Here is a 7,717-nt window from a genome sequence, read left to right on the forward strand (position 1 = left end):
TGCTGGAACCGGAAAAAAAAAAAAAAAAAAAAAAAAAAAAAAAAAAAATGTAAGTGAAAGAAGTGAAAGAAGCCAGTCTGAAAAGGCTATGTACTGTATGATTCCAATTAGATGATGTTCTAGAAAGGGAAAAACTATAGAAATTGTAAACAGATCAATAATTGCCAGGGGTCTGAGTAGAGGTTTGAATAGGTGAAGCACAGGGGATTTTGTGGGGTGAGGGCAGTAAAACTATCCTGTATGCTACTGTAATGGTAATGGTGGATACACAACTCTATGCATTTATCCAAAACTACCAGGTGGTTTCTGTGCACTTTAAATTTTGAGAGGCACAGATTTACTATGACCCCTACACTCAGAATGCCCCACCCTTTTTTTCAGCCCTAAAAGAGAGGGAGAGTGGTTCTGTCCCAGCAGTCAGCTGCTGCATCCTTCCAAGCTCTGCCACCCTGATTTGGTTCACAGGCACGTCAACATAGGAGTTCTGCTGTCACTCTGCCTAAAGGTTGACCTAAACTTTTTAGCACTCTTGCACAGGGGGTAGTTGCTTATCAGGTAAGAAGTCCACTACAGAAGTCTATACTATGTATAGAGACCACCATACTGTGAAAAAGCCCAAACTAGCCAGGTGGAGAGACCACTGGAGAGAAAGACGTTCTACCAGCCCTTAGCTGTTCTAGCCATCCTGGTCCAAGTGCTAGATATATGGGTGAAGAAGCTCTCAGATGGCTCCAGCCCCAGATGCCATCTGAATGCAACAGCACGAGATATTGAGTGAGAACCACCCAGGTAAGCCCAATCAACCTGCAGAGCTATAAGAGATAAGAATAAATTGTTGTTCTAAGCTGTTAAGTATTGGGTGGTTTATAAGACCATAATAGATCACCAGTCCAGAGCTGTAAGGCATTGACCTGGGGACTCCTGCCATGTTGTCTTGCTCACCCCAAAGAAAGAAATGCCTGAAATATCAGGGGAGTACAGTGGAACAGATTTGCAGGCAACATTTCAAAGTCAAGGCAGCTAGTTGTTCTGTCTCACTTCTCCGTCTCTCCCAATTCCCCAGCAGCTGAAGGAGTGAACAGATAATTACATTATAAGTAGTTAATATCTAATTCTTCATCTCTCTTTCAAAGGGAAGAACTAAAACAGCGCTCAGGTTATCAGGAAACAGAGGGTGATAGCATTATGTAATTCTCAGGCGGGTTTGGATAGAGCCACCCACATTCACTGAGGACCAGAAGGAACCAAGGTAGGGCTTAGGCATAGATATTACCAATGGTTGGGGTGGGAAGTGCAGGTTAAGAATATATAATTGAACGAAATTGTATTCTACAATTAAAGAAATGTTTAGATATAACTTCTCCAAACCATCAAAATAAATTAAAGAAGCCATGTCTAGGAAGCAAAGGTTCAAAGAAAAGACACAAGAGGTAAAGGACAAGAACATTAAAGAACAGAAAGGGAAAAAGTGGATCTTGGAGAATGAGTTGAGGAGAAAAGATTTACAAAATGAAAACTGCTTTAGAAGTGCCTCAGAATCCAATCTGTACTGCTGCCATGGAGATGAGATCTGGGGGAAAACACATCAAGTGCAAGGGGCAAAGGTGGAGGTCAAATGTGATTAGATGATGGGTATGGGAACTGACAGTAACAATACACAGTGGGCTTTCCTGAGAACAGAACAAATGTAACAAAACCAAATTTATAGATAAAACAGAAGGATGACCGGAAATTGTTCACTCAAAGTGTTCTCTTACTATAACAAGACAAGTCTGTATAAATCCTTCAGGACTAATACAAATATTACAAGCATCAGAGCAGGGTAAGGTCAGCTTATCCCAGGAAATTTCAGGTTGGCTTCCAACTTTCCTCCAAAACTCAAGATGCCAAAAGATAATGGAACAATTATTTGTAGATTATGGTGGGGGGAAACCTTCAAGTTAGTAACTCACAAATGCTTCTTAAAATGTATGCTTCAGTTGATGCAACACATATTAGAAGAATCAAAATAAAGAACGTATGAGTATGAGGAATGAAGTTAGTGAGAGCCTTGAATCTAAATAAACACAATTATTAGGTCTAAATGGCTGGAAATTATGACCATAAAACCTGAATTCCATTATTGTAATAATATTATTTTTACATTATGCAGCTTATTCAAGAAATGGAATGGATCACAAAAATCCCAGCTAGTGCCAATGGGAGTAATGGAAGGGGAGAAGAAGAATGGGCAAATACATATAAAGTAAAAGGGAATCAACAGATAATGTTTTATTTTTAAAGTTAATAAATATACTTCAACCTCTTCATACCAACCCCTATCTTTAGATAATCACAGACTTTAAGAAAATTCTTTTATGTATATATAAGTGATATAACTAAATCATTTATGTACTTGGTGTTTAAGACTGTTTTCTGCTGCTTAAAACAGAACACTTGAAACTGGGTAATTTATAAAGAAATAACATTTATTTCTTACAGTTTTGGAGGCTGGGAAGTCCAAGGTCCAGGGAACATACCTGGTGGGGGCCTTCTTCTTGGTGGAAACTCTGCAGGGTCCTGCAGTGACCAGAGTGTCACATGGCAAGAATGGGCTGAGCGAGAGAGAGTTAACCTTCTTACTTATGCCCTCCTTATAAAGCCATCAGAACCACACCCATTACTCCATGAATGGATTGATCATTCACAAGGGCACAGTCCTCACAATCTAATCATCTTTTAAAGACCCACCTTTCAAATATCATAATTGGATTTCCCACCCTCTTAGCACTGTTACAATGGGGGTCAAGCTTCAATGAGTTTTGGGGGGACCTTCAATCTATGGCACTTGGCTTGAGTGGTTTTGAGAAGAGTATGTTGTCACCCTCTCCTGCTGTACTCATGCCTGTCTCCCCATGAATTCTCTACAGTCTTTCTTTATACATTTCAAAGCTATGTCATTTGGTGCATAAAAGTGCATGATGGTTATCTCCATTGTGGACTGTAACCTTAGTCATATAAAGTGATCCTCTGACTCATTTAATGCTTTTTGTCCAGGATTTAGATATGTGATGATAGTATTGCTACCCATGCTTTCTTTTGCTTGCATTTGCCTTGTATATTTAGATGTATCCTTTTATTTTCAACTTTAGTGTTCTTTTGTTGCAGGGTTGTCTCATATACACAACCTAGAGTTGAACATAGTTTTTAGACCCAACTTTAGCATCTGTTTCATTTGACAGGTTATTTTATTTCACTTTCGTTTATCATAAAAATCAGGAAGACCAGAAGGGCAAATTAGTGGTATAGACCAGATAGTTCATAATTAGGCCTTTGTACATAAGGAATTAATTTTATGGTAAAGGTAGTTTTTCAGAGCAGTGTGGTGTTGAAAAGCCACTTACATATTTAAAGAAAAGTTGGATTCTCACATTTCTGTTTACATCAAAATAAATCCCAGATAGATTTTTTTAAAAAATTAAATGTAAAAAGCAGTGACAAATGGTCAATAAATATAAAAGGTATCTACAAATTAAAGAAATTCAAATTAAAGCAGTGAGATAAACTTATTTGATCTTATTTGCACCACCCAGAGGTCCTGGACTTTATTTGTATCCAATCATCAACAAATAAAAAGATTGATTATGGGAAGTGCTGATGAGGGCATGAAAAATTGAGCCCCTCATGTACTACCGGAGAGTTTGTGCACTGGCACAGCACTTTAAGATCAGTAATTTCAATGCTCTTTTTCTTTTAAAGCACTGATAAATTTTAAAAGCACCAATAATTTTTTGAAAGTATAAAGGATTTCTACTTTTAGGATCATCCTCTATTGACATACTCAATTAGGCTCAAAGAACAAGAAAGTTTTTCATGCATTATTTACAACAGCAGAAATTAGAAAAATCAAAAGCATCAGTAGGAGATTTGTTAAATAAATCATGGAATATCTACTGTTTTGATGGCAAGGGTCAGAATTCCAAAACTGAACATGCTTTAGAAGGAAAGAGTCTACCACCCTGTGGGCATCCTTAGGGAGGATCAAAACTGGGACTTACAAGCCACTAGGATTCCTTCACAACACCTCTGCCTCGCTCTGCCTCTATCTGTGAGCTGGCTCTGTCTTCTCCTGGAGCAACAGGGCTTCCTTCTCCTGGAAGAGAACATGGGCCAGGCAGCCCTGGGCTCGTGCCTTCACACCCAGCGCCCAGGGGCTACTTAGGAGGCAGTCTTAAACATATATCCTGCTTTGGATCCAGAAGCCTGTTTCCATTTCCACTCACACTAGTGTGCAAATATTCACAGGTATTTTCCTTTGTTGAAATAGAGCCTTTCTGAGCAAAAAGCAGGAAGTATTCCATCTTCTAGCAGGACCTCACCTATGAGAGGTGCGAGCGTCTGATCAACTCATCCTGGGTGAAAATGACAACAGCACCAGGAAATCTAAACATGCACATGGAGAAGTGAGAACTGGTAACTCCAGTGACAAACCTATTGCCTTCAAGACTAGAATGTACTTCTCATAGTAACATTATTCCACTTTTAAGTTGCAGGTGTCATTTAGAATTTTACTTATAAATGAATCCTTAAAGATGAAGACAGTCTGCAAAGGCGATGTAGTGTAAAGGTTAGGAGCAGACTCCTGAGCTAGGTATCAGCTGGGGGCCTTCCACAAGGGAATCATTTGAGTTTTCTCATCTGCAAATGGGGTATTTTATAATAGTAAAAGTACCTTTCTCATAGGGTTGTAGAGTAAGGATTGAATCAATTAATATACATACAGTGTTTAGGAGGATTCCTGGCAGATAACTGACACTATGTAAATATTAAATGCAATGAATACAGTGGAGAAGGGGACACAGGGCTAGTGTCTGAGTGCTTCCTATCTTTGCGCTTCCTGAAGGGTGTGTTGGTGCTTAGCTTACAACTACTGTCTTTGTATTTTGGGAGTGGGGCACTAACTTGGGAGGTGGAGCAGATAACTTGGCTTTTAGTTCCTAGGTCTCTGGGTGGAGAGAGTGCCTCCGACTCCTGTGCACCATCCAGAGGTCCTGGACTTTAAGTCCGATGCCCTAATTGGGTGGAACTTTTGGATTATTTCCCTTGGAGAGGTAGTGAGTGTATTTTGCTTGCTGGGAAGAAGGGTGGTCCAAATATTTACTGACCTTAGAGCAGACTGTGATAATCTTTAGCGCTGTTTGCCAATATTTCTACTGCTCCTTCTGTCCAGGTACACTGTAGGGTAAACTTTCTGGGCCCTTTGTGGTTGAGTGGGGCCATAGGACTATTCTGGCCAATGAGTTGTGAGCAGAAGAGACATATATCATTTCTGGGCCTGAGCACTTGATTACTGCAAGACCCTTAAAAGCCATCTCTCTCTCTCCCATAGTGACCAGGCACTTTCCTGACAGTGGCTACTCCATTACCTGGTCTAGGAGGGAGGACAGCATGGGGAGTCCTAGCCAACCTGCCGGATGTATAGCAGGAGTGGAAAATAATCCTTCATTGTTTTAAACCACCAAGATTTTAGGGCACAGACTTGAGCCTATCCTGCAATTATGAAGGGAACATTTTACCAGTACTGTATAAAATCACCTTGCATTCCATCTCATTGTTTTGGGGCCAAAACCCTTGCTAAAGGGCCTGCCGGATGTATAGCAGGAGTGGAAAATAATCCTTCATTGTTTTAAACCACCAAGATTTTAGGGCTGTTCATTACGGGCACAGAATTGAGCCTATCCTGCAATTATGAAGGGAACATTTTACCATTACTGTATAAAATCACCTTGCATTCCATCTCATTGTTTTGGGGCCAAAACCCTTGCTAAAGGCCAGAGTGGAATTAGCACAGTGCTGAATAAATGCATCATGGGTTCTCAAAGGTGGTTGATGATTGATTGGCTAATGTTATATTTTTATGCTAGAGATTTGCTTCCCTTGGACCTATAAGGTCTCCACTTAGCTATTATTAGAACATAAATCGGAGTGGACTGCTTTGTAGTGACAGGAATATAAAAGTTGGTAACTTGCAGGCACTTCATTCTGGAACCATTTGGGCAGCTCACATTCAGGTATTACAGCAGAAGAGTTGTAAGAAAAGATGAGGATGGGGAGAGCAGGCATGACAAGTTTAAAACGCTGCTGGCAGAAATGCTCTGAGGGATCCCAGCCATCTCAGCATTCACCGCATGATGAGTGTTAAAGGGAGACAGACAGATGCTTTTTAGTATCAGTTCCCAGAGAGTTTGTTTTCTAACAGACCAGAGAAGGGGTTTAGGAAGGTTACCGTATTAAATTGTTGGGCATAGAGCAGGACAAGTTCAAAGTCATCAATTTTTGTACCTTTCGTAGTTATTTTACCGAATGTTTCTTTGCCTGCTATGTACCACCATCTTAAAGGCTTCACAATTTCAAGTTCATCCTCTTATTTCATTTTTATTTTTAACGCAGACTACGTGATGGTTATGAGTCCATTTCCTAAAAGCAGTGAACAGGTGGGGATAAGGAAGGTGGCGCAGTATGATCAAGTTTGCATTTGAAAGAACTCCACAGTGTGGAGAGTGGAGGGCAAGACACAGAAGTAACTGTGGATAGACAGAAGGCTGCTTGCTGTAGAACTCGAGGCGACAGGTGATGATAGCTTGGATTAAGTTGTGGTAGAGAGAGAAGTGGACAGATACCAGAGATGCTGAGAAAGTAAAACAACTCATGATGCTTAGGATACTGGGAACAAGTGAAAGAGAGCACAGAGTTAAGAGGTTTCTGGCTTGGACAACAGAATGAATGAAGGTGCCATTCACTGAGCTAGACATAGTGGGTTGAATGCTGGCTTCCCAGAAGACATGTCCACCCTGAACCTGTGAGTGTGACCTTGTTTGGAAAAAGCATCTTTGCAGATGTAATTGAGTTAAGGATCCTGGATTTTTCTGGGTCTCTCCAAGAGAAAGGCAAAGGGAGACTTTAGACACACGAGGAAAGGAGAAGGCCACTTGAGGGTGGAGGAGGAGGTTAAGCTGCCACAAGCCAAGAACCAGTGGAGCCACCAGAAGCTGGAAGAGCCAAGCACGGGTACTCCTCAGATCCAGCCTTCAGAGAGAGGCTTGATTTCCGACCTCTGGTCTCTAGAACTGTGAGAAGATAAATTTCTATTGTTTTAAGCCACCAAGCTTGTGGCAATTTGTCACAGTGGCCCCAGGAAATGAACACCCTAGAGAACGCAGAAAAAAAGAATAAGACTAGTGGTGGAAATAATTTCGGTTTTGGACATGTTGAGCTTGATGTGTCTTTGAGACATCAGGAAGAGGTGTTGAAGGGGTCAGTGTGTTGACAAATGTGCGCTGGAGAAATTAGTTTGTGAGTCATATGCATTGAGGTGGTACCTGAAGCCAAGACATGGATAAAACCACCAAGGGAGAGAATTCAGGGTGAGGGAAATCCTAGGACCAATCCCTGAGGAGCCCCAACATTACAGAGACGAGTAGCAGAAGATGACCCCACACGAGCACTGGAGAAGGGGTGGCTAGGGAAAGAGGAATTGCACCAGGAGAGCATTATCTTAGAAAGTAGGGGAAGAGGGGGTTTCAGAGTGGTCACCAGGGCTTAAAATTAAGAGAGCACAAAGACTAAAAATGTTCACTGGATTTCATGAAGCAAGAGCTCTGTCAGTCAAGTAATCCTGCCAAAAGCTAGCTTGGAGTGGATTGACGAGTGACCCCAGACAGCTTTTCATTTTTATTTT

This window comes from Galeopterus variegatus, unplaced genomic scaffold (genome assembly GCF_000696425.1).
Source record: "Galeopterus variegatus unplaced genomic scaffold, G_variegatus-3.0.2 Scaffold829, whole genome shotgun sequence".
NCBI lineage: Eukaryota > Metazoa > Chordata > Mammalia > Dermoptera > Cynocephalidae > Galeopterus > Galeopterus variegatus.